The sequence below is a fragment of the Rattus rattus genome, chromosome 1, assembly GCF_011064425.1.
Source record: "Rattus rattus isolate New Zealand chromosome 1, Rrattus_CSIRO_v1, whole genome shotgun sequence".
In the NCBI taxonomy this organism is placed as follows: Eukaryota; Metazoa; Chordata; class Mammalia; order Rodentia; family Muridae; genus Rattus; species Rattus rattus.
In genome coordinates, this window is record NC_046154.1 from 39,268,226 (window position 1) to 39,284,294 (window position 16,069).

Here is a 16,069-nt window from a genome sequence, read left to right on the forward strand (position 1 = left end):
ATTGTGAAAGCTCATTGTATTCCTTATTATGTAGCTTTTACTCATTATTCTATGAGGAATGGGCACATCCTATCTTTTTATTGGGTACTTTATTTATTTCAAATGTTATCCCCTTTCCCCAGTTTCCCATCCATAAACCCCATCTCCCATCCCCCTCCCCCTGCTTCTATGATGGTGCTTCCTCACCCACCCACCACACCCACACCACAACCCTGGCATTCCCCTACACTGGGGCATCAAGCCTTCACAAGAGAAAAGGGCTCTCCTCCCATTGATGCCAAATGATGCCATCCTCTGCCACATATGGAGTTGGAGCCATGGATCCGTCCCTGTGTACTCTTTGGTTGGTGGGGTGGGAGTGGCCAGGTGAAAGGGAGAGCAACCTCATAGAAGCCAAGGGAGAGGGGATAGGATAAGAGGTTTGCAGAGGGCAAACCGGGAAATGTAAATCATAAAATATCCAATTACAAAAAATTTCTTCCTAACAGGAGGAAGAATTGTGGCTTCTATCGGATAGGAACTCCACAGGAAGACCAACAGAGTCAACTAACCTAGACCCCTGGGACTCTCAGAAACTGAACCACTAACCAAAGAGCATTCATGGGCAGAACCTAGGCCTTCCTGGAGATAGATACACACACACACACACACACACACACACACACACACACACACACACACACACGCATATATATATATATATATATATATATATATATATATCAGATATACAGCTTGGTCTTCATGTGGGTCAGGAACAACTGGAGCAGGGTCTATCCCAAAAGCTATTGCCTGTCTGTGGGATATGTTCTTCTAGCTGGGCTGCCTTGTTTGACTGCCTTGTTTGTGAGAGGATGCAGCTAGCCTCACAGGAACTTAATGTACCAGGGTGAGGGGATACCAGGGAACCCCATCCACTCAAAGGAGAAGGGGAAAGGGATTGGGAAAGGATTGTGGGAGGGGGTAACTGGGAGGGCCCAGAAAACAGGATTTGAAGTTAATAAGTAAAAATATATATATATTATATATTATATATTATATATAATATATATTATATATATAAACATAAAACCAACCTTTCTTCCTAAAATTATTTGAATCAAATCTGGAATTCAATAAACTCATTAATTCATCTAAATAGCATTAATTCATGAAAGTTCATTCACATATTGATCTTCAGGAAATGTGCCCAATAGGGTGAGCTGATACCCAGAAATCTTTAGACTATGTAATGGTGACAGGAAAGCACATCAGTCAATAGTAAGAAGCAATTCTGAGGGGTTGGGGATTTATCTCGGTGGTAGAGCGCTTGCCAAGGAAGCAAAGGCCCTGGGTTCGATCCCCAGCCCCAAAAAAAAAAAACCAAAAAAAAAAAAAAAAGAAGCAATTCTGAGACGAAATCTCTGAAGACTTTGCAATTCAGACTTTACCCATTGAAGACATGTAAAGCAGTGGGCTATTTCCAGAAAACTTACTTATTTTCCTTTAGCCTTTCCTAGTTGGCTCCTGACAGTCCTTACAGGCTCAGGAAGGAAGGTACTTACCACAACTACTAATGATGATTTGAATTCAAGCCACCTCCCTTGATGATCTGAACTTGTCTTCTGACTTTCTTCATATGCCATAGTATGTCACACACACACACACACACACACACACACACACACACGCACAATTAATTAATCGATTAATTAATATTTTATTAAAGTCAGTGGAACAGAGACAACTTCTATAGCAGGATCAAAACACACTGAAGACCAAAGTGCCTACCCATGGCCCTGTGACCCCAGGGTGGCTGGAGGAAAGATACCCAAGTGCTTGCCATAGTCCTGCTGTAGGCATCGCTGTGATGAGCAAATATGTGATAGAGAGATGGGAAAGATGGAGTATGAGGTGGAGAGATGGGAGAGGAAGCAAAGTATAGTAGTTTGTGCACTGTGGAGAGAACAGAACTGGGAGATGCAGTGGTGGTAAGGAATGGGTAGAAATGAAGAGTCTGCCCAGCCACCTGAGTTCAAGGTGATGTCGGAGACCATGCTGCTGCCAAGGGCCATGCCTGGTGTCTTGGCCATACCCAGCCATTATTTGCACTGATGTCTGTGGTCTGTGTTGCTGCTGAAGGACATCTTGATGTCAATGACCATATTAATGGCAGGAGGCCACACTGATGTTGGGGGCCAAACTGGTCTGAGTACCTTGTGCTGCCACCTGAGTTCATAGCCCAAGCTGCCACCGAACCATGTCTGGTTCCACAGTCCTAATAGAATTGAGATCTGTGTCAATGTCCTAGGCTTGAGTTAGCACCAAAGGCCATGTGGATGTCGTGGTTTGGGGGTCCCACCTAAAACCATATGGATATCTGAGGGCCATGCTGCCATTGGGAGCATACTTATCTGAGTGCTCTGTGCTGCCACTTGTGGCCATGGGGACTTTAGGCACATTACGCCAGAGGCCATGCCTAGGTTTGTAGTCCTATCACAGCCACGGTTTGTGTTAAGGTCCAAGGCCCATGTTACCACCAAAGGCCATGAGAATGTCCCTAGTCTGGGCTGCTGCCTGAGGCAATGATAATTTCCAAGCACTGTGTTGAGCTGTCCCTGCCCCTCATCTGAGCACATGGAAGAGCTGGCTTTGGCGGTATAGGTGTGGAAGAACAATCTCTGGTGGTGTGGGCATGGGAGAGCTGGCCTCGATGGAGTAAGTGTAAGAGAGCTAGTCCTGTCCCTTACCAATTGTAGCACTTGGGAGAGCCTGGCCAGCACAGTAGAGTTGGCACTCAAGGTACTGGTGGCACAAGCCACCATAGGAGAGCTGACTGGACAACTAAATCAACTTTCATCCAGTCCCAAATCCAGGGCTTTGAGTTGACCCACCCCAATATCCACCCCATCTATGAACTGTTAGAGTATGTGAGGGGGTTAATCCTAGAAATCTAAAGCTGACATGACATAGGACAACAACAGGATATCTGAGAGGAGTCCTGGTGAGGATGTAGTATTGATGGTGTAGCAGAAGCCAGAGGCCTCAAGCCAGACCAATGACTCACTGCAATGAATATTTGCAAGTAAAGCAGTTTGGGCAAAGGAATATACTGTGGGACACACCATAACACACTGCAGCTACCATGGTGAAATCTTTCATTTTCTTTTGGGGGGAATGTACGAGAGTAGAGAAGGAAGGAAGGATATGAAGCAACAGGGAGATGAGTGGGATTGGTGTGCACTAAAAATCAATAAAAGGTTGAAAAATAAAAAAACCAAACCAAAACGAACCAAAACAAAGACCCATATTGAGTTTACTGTCCAAGGGAAAGAACATCACAATGAATAAGTTATGTTCTTCTTTTACAATTCTAGGAATGTGCACAGGAGATGTAATACCGCCAGACAACATGACTACCTCTGTCTAGATGGCTTAGGCAGTAACAGCTTCAGTGACCAAGGATATACTTCCTGGTATGTTACTCAATCAGAATCTGTCCTTGGTCCAGGGTTTCTGTACGAATACAAGATACCCATGCAGTGAAACGCACATATTTTAACAGCCAAACTGGATATCACCTTTCATCTTGACTCTGAATTTTTAAGATTTATTTTCATTATTTTTAATTATATAATTATGTAAGGTTGCATGTGCATACTCACGAGTGCAAATGCCAATGAAAACCAGAAACATCAGATCCCGCTGGAGCTGTAGATACAAGGGATTGTGAGTCTCTTGATGTGGATGCTGGGAATTGAACTTGGGTCCTCTGGAAGAGCAGTAAGCACTCTTAGAGATTAGATCATCTCTTTAGCACCTACTTTTTTTCTCTTTCACAGAAGTTTCATTAATTTTTAATATTTACTTTTTATTAATCAACTGCTATGTATAACCTATCAATTTGAAAATAATATGAGTGAGTGCGTCTGTGTGTGTTTGTGTGTGTGTGTTTGCATGTGCGTGTGCCTTTGTGTGTGCATGTGCATGTGTGTTTATGCATGTGTTTGAGTGGTTCTGTTGATTCATCGAAGACCCCAATGTTACATGTCAGCTTAGTAGAATTTTTTTTCATCTTTATTAACTTGGGTGTTTCTTCTTTACATTTCGATTGTTATTCCCTTTCCCACTTTCCGGGCCAACATCCCCCTAACCCCTTCCCCTCCCCTTCTCTATCGGTGTTCCCCTCCCCATCCTCCCCCAATTACCGCCCTCTCCCCAACAATCATGTTCACTGTGGGTTCAGTCTTGGCAAGACCAAGGGCTTCCCGTTCCACTGGTTTAGCACCTACTTTTATTTTCTTTCCTGCACATGTTGTGCAAATGCTCACCCAATGACAAAAAATGGGTGTTGCTCTCTGACGTCATGTTCCACCTCTGTACATGTTTTGTTCTTCCAGTGTAAGTTTATGAACATCTGTGCCCTCAGATAAGGTCCTCCCTGGCTGTCTATCTTGAGCTCAACTGTCAGAACAACAAAAGTGGCCCTGATCCCCTCCCACCCCACAAAACAAACTCCAGTGTTTTCTTGAGCTAACAAGATATAGGTTTCATGAGACACGCCTGGGAAACCAGAAGAGACTGCACTCTGCACAAATTACTGATTCCAGAGGAAAACACCAAATGCCATCTGGAACCCTGGTGCACCGAAGCTCCCGGAAATGGCGGCACAGACTTCCTGGTTGCTGCAGCCGCGGAGAACTCATAAGCAACACCCCACGAGCAAACTTAAGCCTCGGGACCACAGATAAGACCAGCTTTTCTGCTGCAAGCGACCTGCCTGGTGAACTCAGGACACACAGAGGCAAAAATCCTCTAGGACCAGACACTTCCAGTATTTAGCGGGAGTCCCGAACTGGCAGATCCCTGCCCGCAGCAGCTCTCTGCTCCCAAACGCCGTGGGAGAGATCCCTCACTGCCTGGTCAAGTAGGCACTCCTGAGACTGCAGAGTGGAAGAGACCACCAACACTGCCCACCACTGCCAACATCCCTGGCCCAAGAGGAAACTGTGTACGGCCTCTGGGTTCCCGTAGAGGAGGGGCCAAGAGCAGCAGGTCCCCTTCGTCTCAGACACTGCTGGAACCTGAAGGGACCGACCAGATAAACAGTTCTCTGCACCTAAATCCTGTGGGAGGGAGAGCTAAACCTTCAGTGAGGCTGACACACCTGGGAAACCAGAAGACACTGCACTCTGCCCACATTACTGATTCCACAGGAAAACACCAAACGCCATCTGGAACCCTAGTGCACAGAAGCTCCCAGAAAGGGCGGCACAGATCTTCTTGGTTGCTGCCGCCTCGGAGAGCTCATAAGCAACACCCCACCAGCAAACTGGAGCCTCAGGACCACAGGTAAGACCAACTTTTCTGCTGCAAGCTACCTGCCTGGTGAACTCAAGACACAGGCCCACAGGAACAGCTGAAGACCTGTAGAGAGGAAAAACTACACGAACGAAAGCAGAACACTCTGTCCCCATAACTGGCTGAAAGAAAACAGGAAAACAGGTCTACAGCACGCCTGAAACACAGGATTATAGGACAGTCTAGCCACTGTCAGAAATAGCAGAACAAATTAACACTAGAGATAATCTGATGGCGAGAGGCAAGCGCAGGAACCCAAGCAACAGAAACCAAGACTACATGGCATCATCGGAGCCCAATTCTCCCACCAAAACAAACATGGAATATCCAAACACACCAGAAAAGCAAGATCTAGTTTCAAAATCATATTTGACCATGATGCTGGAGGACTTCAAGAAAGACATGATGAACTCCCTTAGAGAACAAGTAGAAGCCTACAGAGAGGAATCGAAAAAATGCCTGAAAGAATTCCAGGAAAACATAAATAAAAAAGTAGAAGCACATAGAGAGGAGTCACAAAAATCCCTGAAAGAATTCCAGGAAAACACAATCAAACAGTTGAAGGAATTAAAAATGGAAATAGAAGCAATCAAGAAAGAACACATGGAAACAACCCTGGATATAGAAAACCAAAAGAAGAGACAAGGAGCTGTAGATACGAGCTTCACCAACAGAATACAAGAGATGGAAGAGAGAATCTCAGGAGCAGAAGATTCCATAGAAATCATCGACTCGGAACCTGAAGGAAACAGACCGGATAAACAGTTCTCTGCACCCAAATCCCGTGAGAGGGAGAGCTAAACCTTCAGAGAGGCAGACACGCCTGCGAAACCAGAAGAGACTGCTCTCTGCACACATTACTGATTCCAGAGGAAAGCACCAGAATCCATCTGGAACCCTGGTGCACGGAGGCTCCGCGGCTGGGGTTCCGCAGTTCTCCCCTCTGGTTGCCACCGCAGAAAGCCCGTGGGCAGCACCCCGCCAGCGAACTTGAGCCTCGGGACCACAGGTAAGACCAACTTTTCTGCTGCAAGTGACCTGCCTGGTGAACTCAAGGCACAAGTCCACAGGAACAGCTGAAGACCTGTAGAAAGGAAAAACTACACGCCCGAAAGCAGAACACTCTGTCCCCATAACTGACTGAAAGAGAGGAAAACAGGTCTACAGCACTCCTGACACACAGGCCTATAGGACAGTCTAGCCACTGTCAGAAATAGCAGAACAAAGTAACACTAGAGATAATTTGATGGCGAGAGGCAAGCGCAGGAAACCAAGCAACAGAAACCAAGGCTACATGGCACCATAGGAGCCCAATTCTCCCACCAAAGCAAACAGGGAATATCCAAACACACCAGAAAAGCAAGATCTAGTTTCAAAATCATATTTGATCATGATGCTGGAGGACTTCAAGAAAGACATGAAGAACTCCCTTAGAGAACAAGTAGAAGCCTACAGAGAGGAATGTAAAAATGCCTGAAAGAATTCAGGAAAACATAAATAAAAAAGTAGAAGCCCATAGAGAGGAGACACAAAAAATCCCTGAAAAGAATTCAGGAAAACACAATCAAACAGTTGAAGGAATTAAAAATGGAAATAGAAGCAATCAAGAAAGAACACATGGAAAATAACCCTGGATATAGAAAACCAAAAGAAGAGACAAGGAGCTGTAGATACAAGCTTCACCAACAGAATACAAGAGATGGAAGAGAGAATTTCAGGAGCAGAAGATTCCATAGAAATCATTGACTCAACTGTCAAAGATAATGTAAAGCGGAAAAAGCTACTGGTCCAAAGCATACAGGAAATCCAGGACTCAATGAGAAGATCAAACCTAAGGATAATAGGTATAGAAGGGAGTGAAGACTCCCAGCTCAAAGGACCAGTAAATATCTTCAACAAAATCATAGAAGAAAACTTCCCTAACCTAAAAAAAGAGATACCCATAGGCATACAATAAGCCTACAGAACTCCAAATAGATTGGACCAGAAAAGAAACACCTCCCGTCACATAATAGTCAAAACACTAAACGCACAAAACAAAGAAAGAATATTAAAAGCAGTAAGGAAAAAGGTCAAGTAACATATAAAGGCAGACCTATCAGAATTACACCAGACTTCTGCCAGAAAACTATGAAGGCCAGAAGATCCTGGACTGATGTCATACAGACCCTAAGAGAACACAAATGCCAGCCCAGGCTACTGTATCCTGCAAAACTCTCAATTAACATAGATGGAGAAACCAAGATATTCCATGACAAAACCAAATTTACACAATATCTTTCTACAAATCCAGCACTACAAAGGATAATAAATGGTAAAGCCCAACATAAGGAGGCAAGCTATACCCAAGAAGAGGCAAGAAACTAATCGTCTTGGCAACAAAACAAAGAGAAGAAAAGCATACAAACATAACACATCCAAATATGAATATAAGAGGAAGCAATAATCACTATTCCTTAATATCTCTCAACATCAATGGCCTCAACTCCCCAATAAAAAGACATAGATTAACAAACTGGATAACGAGGACCCTGCATTCTGCTGCCTACAGGAAACACACCTCAGAGACAAAGACAGACACTACCTCAGAGTGAAAGGCTGAAAACAACTTTCCAAGCAAATGGTCGGAAGAAGCAAGCTGGAGTAGCCATTCTAATATCAAATAAAGTCAATTTTCAACTAAAAGTCATCAAAAAAGATAAGGAAGGACACTTTATATTCATCAAAGGAAAAATCCACCAAGATGAACTCTCAATCCTAAATATCTATACCCCAAATACAAGGGCACCTACATACGTAAAAGAAACCTTACTAAAGCTCAAAACACACATTGCACCTCACACAATAATAGTAGGAGACTTCAACACCCCACTCTCATCAATGGACAGATCATGGAAACAGAAATTAAACAGAGACGTAGACAGACTAAGAGAAGTCATGAGCCAAATGGACTTAACGGATATTTATAGAACGTTCTACCCTAATGCAAAAGGATATACCTTCTTCTCAGCTCCTCATGGTACTTTCTCCAAAATTGACCATATAATTGGTCAAAAAACAGGCCTCAACAGGTACAGAAAGATAGAAATAATCCCATGCGTGCTATCGGACCACCACGGCCTAAAGCTGGTCTTCAATAACAATAAAGGAAGAATGCCCACATATAGGTGGAAATTGAACAATGCTCTACTCAATGATAACCTGGTCAAGGATATATAAAGAAAGAAATTAAAAACTTTTTAGAATTTAATGAAAATGAAGGTACAACATACCCAAACTTATGGGACACGATTGAAAGCTGTGCTAATAGGAAAACTCATAGCGCTGAGTGCCCAGAAAGAAACAGGAAAGAGCATATGTCAGCAGCTTGACAGCACACCTAAAAAAGCTCTACAACAAAAAAGCAAAATACACCCAGGAGGTAGAAGGCAGGGAAATAATCAAACTCAGAGCTGAAATCAACCAAGTAGAAACAAAAAGGACCATAGAAAGAATCAACAAACCAAAAGTTGGTTCTTTGAGAAAATCAACAAGATAGATAAACCCCTTAGCCAGACTAACGAGAGGACACAGAGTGTGTCCAAATTAACAAAATTAGAAATGAAAAAGGGAGACATAACTACAGATTCAGAGGAAATTCAAAAAATCATCAGATCTTACTATAAAAGCCTATATTCAACAAAACTTGAAAATCTTCAGGAAATGGACAATTTCCTAGACTGATACCAAGTACCAAGTTAAATCAGGGACAGATAAACCAATTAAACCGCCCCATAACTCCTAAGGAAATAGAAGCAGTCATTAAGGTCTCCCAACCAAAAAGAGCCCAGGTCCAGACGGGTTTGGTGCAAGAATTCTATCAGAGACCTTCATAGAAGACCTCATACCAATACTATCAAACTATTCCACAAAATTGAAACAGATGGAGCACTACCGAATTCCTTCTCTGAAACCACAATTACTCTTATACCTAAACCACACAAAAGACACAACAAAGAAAGAGAACTTCAGACCAATTTCCCTTATGAATATCGACAAAAATACTCAATAAAATTCTGGCAAACCGAATCCAAGAGCACATCAAAACAATCATCCACCATGATCAAGTAGGCTTCATCCCAGGCATGCAGGGGATGGTTTAATATCTGGAAAACCATCAACGTGATCCATTATATAAACAAACTGAAAGAACAAAACCACATGATCATTTCATTAGATGCTGAGAAAGCATTTGACAAAATTCAACATCCCTTCATGATAAAAGTACTGGAAATAATAGGAATTCAAGGCCCATACCTAAACATAGTAAAAGCCGTATACAGCAAACCAGTGGCTAACATTAAACTAAATGGAGAGAAACTTGAAGCAATCCCACTAAAATCAGGGACTAGACAAGGCTGCCCACTCTCTCCCTACTTATTCAATATAGTTCTTGAAGTTCTAGCCAGAGCAATCAGACAACAAAAGGAGGTCAAGGGGATACAGATCAGAAAAGAAGAAGTCAAAATATCACTATTTGCAGATGATATGATAGTATATTTAAGTGATCCCAAAAGTTCCACCAGAGAACTACTAAAGCTGATAAACACCTTCAGCAAAGTGGCTGGGTATAAAATTAACTCAAATAAATCAGTTGCCTTCCTCTATACAAAAGAGAAACAAGCCGAGAAAGAAATTAGGGAAACGACACCCTTCATAATAGACCCAAATAATATAAAGTACCTCAGTGTGACTTTAACCAAGCAAGTAAAAGATCTGTACAATAAGAACTTCAAGACACTGAAGAAAGAAATTGAAGAAGACCTCAGAAGATGGAAAGATCTCCCATGCTCATGGATTAGCAGGATTAATATAGTAAAAATGGCCATTTTACCAAAAGCAATCTACAGATTCAATGCAATCCCCATCAAAATACCAATCCAATTCTTCAAAGAGTTAGACAGAACAATTTGCAAATTCATCTGGAATAACAAAAGACCCAGGATAGCTAAAGCTATCCTCAACAATAAAAGGACTTCAGGGGGAATCACTATCCCTGAACTCAAGCAGTATTACAGAGCAATAGTGATAAAAAACTGCATGGTATTGGTACAGAGACAGACAGATAGACCAATGGAATAGAATTGAAGACCCAGAAATGAACCCACACACCTATGGTCACTTGAATTTTGACAAAGGAGCCAAAACCATCCCATGGTCAAAAGATAGCATTTTCAGCAAATGGTGCTGGTTCAACTGGAGGTCAACATGTAGAAGAATGCAGATCGATCCATGCTTATCACCCTGTACAAAGCTTAAGTCCAAGTGGATCAAGGACCTCCACATCAAACCAGATACACTCAAACTAATAGAAGAAAAACTAGTGAAGCATCTGGAACACATGGGCACTGGAAAAAATTTCCTGAACAAAAAACACCAATGGCTTATGCTCTAAGATCAAGAAAAAACAAATGGGATCTCATAAAACTGCAAAGCTTCTGTAAGGCAAAGGACACTGTGGTTAGGACAAAAAGCAACAACCAACAGATTGGGAAAAGATCTTTACCAATCCTACAACAGATAGAGGCCTTATATCCAAAATATACAAAGAACTCAAGAAAGTTAGACCAAGGGAAACAAATAACCCTATTAAAAAATGGGGTTCAGAGCTAAACAAAGAATTCACAGCTGAGGAATGCCGAATGGCTGAAACACCTAAAGAAATGTTCAACATCTTTAGTCATAAGGAAATGCAAATCAAAACAACCCTGAGATTTCACCTCACACCAGTGAGAATGGCTAAGATCAAAAACTCAGGTGACAGCAGATGCTGGCGAGGATGTGGAGAAAGAGGAACACTCCTCCATTGTTGGTGGGATTGCAGACTGGTACAACCATTCTGGAAATCAGTCTGGGAGGTTCCTCAGAAAATTGGACATTGAACTGCCTGAGGATCCAGCTATACCTCTCTTGGGCATATACCCAAAAGATCCCCAACATATAAAAAAGACACATGCTCCACTATGTTCATAGCAGCCTTATTTATAATAGCCAGAAGCTGGAAAGAACCCAGATGCCATTCAACAGAGGAATGGATACAGAAAATGTGGTTCATCTACACAATGGAATATTACTCAGCTATCAAAAAGTTTATGAAATTCGTAGGCAAATAGTTGGAACTGGAAAATATCATCCTGAGTGAGCTAACCCAATCACAGAAAGACATACATGGTATGCACTCATTGATAAGTGGCTATTAGCCCAAATGCTTGAATTACCCTAGATCCCTAGAACAAATGAAACTCAAGACGGATGATCAAAATGTGAATGCTTCACTCCTTCTTTAAAAGGGGAACAAGAATACCCTTGGCAGGGAAGAGAGAGGCAAAGATTAAAACAGAGACTGGAGGAACACCCATTCAGAGCCTGCCCCACATGTGGCTCATACATATACAGCCACCCAATTAGACAAGATGGATGAAGCAAAGAAGTGCAGACCGACAGGAGCCGGATGTAGATCGCTCCTGAGAGACACAGCCAGAAAACAGCAAATACAGAGGCGAATGCCAGCAGCAAACCACTGAACTGAGAATAGGACCCCTGTTGAAGGAATCAGAGAAAGAACTGGAAGAGCTTGAAGGGGCTCGAGACCCCATATGTACAACAATGCCAAGCAACCAGAGCTTCCAGGGACTAAGCCACTACCTAAAGACTATACATAGACTGACCCTGGACTCTGACCTCATAGGTAGCAATGAATATCCTAGTAAGATCACCAGTGGAAGGGGAAGCCCTGGGTCCTGCTAAGACTGAACCCCCAGTGAACGTGATTGTTGGGGGGAGGGCGGAAATGGGGGGAGGATGGGGGAGGGGAACACATAAGGAAGGGGGAGGAGGGGGGGGGATGTTTGCCTGGAAACCGGGAAACGGAATAACACTTGAAATGTATATAAGAAATACTCAAGTTAATAAAAAAAAAAAAAAATGCAAACATCACTGGCTTGAGTTGGTTTGGTGACCTTCACGTTTCTGGAACCATATCTCATAAGGAAGGTCCATCATCTGCAGAGACACCCTAATAACCCCGTATTATACACATGAGTATTCCCAGTGTCAGCTGCTAAAGCTTTACAAGGTCTCAGACACGATAGAAAAAAGTAAGACAGACACAAGATTTTTTCACACATAGAGTGTGGTGAGTGCAAGGAAATGAGAGGATTTGAAAACACAGAAAAAGTTAAAAACAAAAAAGTCCATTTGAGGAGACAGTAAGATGACTCAGTAGTTGGTCCTACTGCTCTTAAAGGAGACCCATAACTCTAGCTCCAGAGTGTCTGAGTACGGACACTCATGAGCCTGCCCACCGTACACACTCTTATGCTTATACATATAACCAATAAATAAATAAACGTGAAGTCTGTTGAGAGGAAGAAAATCAAGTCACAGGACTCTTGATTTCTCTCTCCATTTGTGGCCTTCATCACAACCCATGATTATGGCCAAACCCAGAGGTATGAAACCCTTGGGAAGAGAAGAGGTCTCCTACTTTTTGTTTGTTTGTTTGTTTGTTTGTTTTTTCTTTTTTTCGGAGCTGGGGACCAAACCCCAGGCCTTGCGCTTGCTAGGCAAGCGCTCTACCACTGATCTAAATCCCCAACTCCTAGTTTCCTACTTTCTAATCTAGGAATTCTGCTCCTTATGTATTGGGAAGGGGCTTGACTCTCATCCATTCTGGTCTGCATGCTCTCTGTGCAGGTGTTTGACCCTTTTAGATTTGCACCAGATGTCCCCCGGCACACTCATGCCTTCCTACCCTTCTCAGCAGGAGCAAGGTAAGGGGAATGGGTTAGGGAACATGACTGGCATATGTCAGTATTTGATATTTCCAATCACTTAGGGCTTTCTGGTGCCCATTTACATGACTGTTGGCTTCTGTGTTTAGATGGAATTATGCCTGCCTGTTCAAAAAGAAAGAAGGTATTTTAGTACACAGCTCAGAGATTTTAACCCAATTCTCAGTGGCCACTGAAAACTCTGTTTCGAAATTAGTATATTTTCTTATTTCCCCAATTTTTGAATGTCACTGCACACTACAATTAATGAGTGCTTTTATACATATATTTATAAAACACACATAAAATATATGTATTTAATATTGCACTCTGATATGCTAAGTAAAGTGCTATATTTCAATATATTGAAATTACAGATACTTTGCTGATTCTTCTGTTAATATCATATCTGTGAAAATTCACAGATCATTGAGTTGGACACCAGGGACAATCATCTCACATATTTGTGGCTTTTAAGCTTCACCAAAATTGCATTGGGTATAAAATTTTGGCAATTTAATATAACAATTTTCCTGTTTGAAAAATTATGCATGAGGGAAGGGACTGGCAAGTGGGTTTGCTTGGTCTGCCTAGGAATGTGGTAGCACACAGGAATGAAGACATTAAACTGCTCCTGAGGAAATCCTCTGCATAGTGCTGACATGAACTGCTGAGCGAGCAAAGGGCTGCTGTGAAAATCCACAGTCTACAGGACTCACCCTGGCCAAAACCCTGTTATTCATGGGTATAAAGTATGTTCTTCTGATACAGTAATTCTGAAGCTAAAATCAGCTTCCATGTAGATTAGATACATGCTATTACACTGGAAGGAATATTTTTTTTAGGATAAAAGTTTACCTAGGGCTAAAATTTCATCTAAACCAACTTTAAAAAGATAGTATTAATAAATTAACAAGACCATGAGACAGGCAGCTGGAGGCAGGGGCTATCTTTCTGGGTGAGGAGGCTAGGCAGCTATGAATGCTGGTAGTTTGACTGAAGGAAAGTCCCTCTCATTCTCTGAATGAAGAACACCAAGATGATGTTTGTCTTATTCACTAATATTTAAATTTCATCCTGGAATTATTTGTATTTAATAACTCCCAGGAACATGATCCATCCTTTCTTATATTGTCTGGAATAGGGGGATCCAGAGTGGAGATCCAGAAATGACTAATGGAAGGAATTGGCTAACCATTAAGTCATTAAAAGACTCATGTGCTAGGACTCTATGCCCTGCAGTGCTGACACTATTCAAATGACATCCCACGTGTCTGAGAGCAGAACTAGGGTCAGAGCTAGTCCCAGAAGAGTGAAAGGCTTTGTCAAAAATCAGGAGTCCATGAACCAAGACAAGGAATCAGTGTGAGTGTGAGACCTATTAGGAAAATGATTAGGCAGGGACCATGAAGCAAGACCCTATGACCCACTCTGGGTGGGGCTTATTGGCCAATGCTTGACGAACTAAGAACAGGTCTGAGGCCAAATCTTACTTTCCTGTGTCTGTCTGTCCCAGAAACTGTATCAGGAAACAGTTTTCCATGAATGAGCTGAAGGTGGCCGTGACCCTGACCCTGCTCCGATTTGAGCTGCTCCCAGATCCCACCAGAGTCCCATTCCTCATGGCAAGAACTGTGCTAAAGTCCAAGAACAGGATCTATCTGCATCTCAAGAAGCTAAAATAACACTGGCAGAGAAAATGGTAGCTGCAGAGGCCTGCTGCCTGAAGTACTTTCTCTTTGTCACCAGTTTTTGTTCCTGACTTGTCTATATTTATTTTGCTTTCTCTCGGACCCTGGTCCCCTTTCTCCTTTGCTGCCTGTACTGTCTCACACCCATTCTCTTTCTGTCCTTCTTTCTCCAACTCTCCTCCAGATTCCTTCCCAGCTTTTGTGTGTGTGCCTGTCTTCCATTGAGCTGTCTCTCTGACTGGCCACACAACTCCTGAACATGCCTGTCCTCCAGGATGTTTGCCCTTTATAACCATCGCCCCCGTGGATGCATAGATACCAAAGGGAGACACCTGGATCCCTCCTTGTGATTTTCAGACTATTGAATCAATGGACCCAAGGAGATAAAATGTTCCTAGAAATTCTACACTGGTAGAAAAATAAGGCTAATACTCTGTGCCAGCCAGAAGAAGAACTTGACTCACAAGAGGTGATTTAGAACAGTTCTGTTAGCTTACTTTGTGATCAAATTAACATATGTGGACTTCCTGGGTTTTGCTTCATTTGTTTTCTATGAAAAAAAGATGGTAGAAAACTAGTAGCATTTATCTTCTTTCGACCTAACTATAAATAAATTCATTGTCCATTACTAATTTTCTTTCTTTTTTTTTAAACAGAAACATTTTAGGGTTTTATTGTATTTTCTAGTTGATACTAGCTGATATTAGAAAATACAATTGACCTTATAAGGTACTATTACATCTAAAACTTATTAAAGTTTCTTATGAGTTCCAGTAGCTTTCTCTGAATTCTGCTGCAATTTCTTTGCTTGTGATCGTTTCATCTCCAAATCACAACTGAGGGACACTAACATTGCCCTGCAGTAAGTGACTTTTTAGCAGATGTGCAAGAAGACGGTAATCTGCCCTTTCTCCCCATTCACAAACCTCAAGCTACTCACAACTGTCACCACAGAAGTTTCTTACTGAAATTAGAGAGCCAGTGAAGACCTATCTGAAAAAGATCCTCCATGATTTTCTTTTATTTTTCTACTTATTTTTTCTCTTACTTAGCTTAGGTTATATTTTAGCATTTGAAATAAAATTTATCAGCTCTTTGATAATTCCATACAATGATCATATCCACCTCCTCGATTAAATCCTCCGAAATTCATCTCGCCTTCCCTGCCCAGCCAACTTATGGCTTCTTACTTTTTACCCATCAAGTCCATTTCGTGCTATCTGTATG

General features: G+C 42.2%; 1 pseudogene; it reads left to right on the plus strand.

The window, feature by feature from the left end:
- The first annotated feature begins 1,881 nt into the window (after positions 1 to 1,881).
- Positions 1,882 to 14,836, plus strand: LOC116883968 (annotated as a pseudogene).
- The last annotated feature ends 1,233 nt before the right edge of the window (positions 14,837 to 16,069 follow it).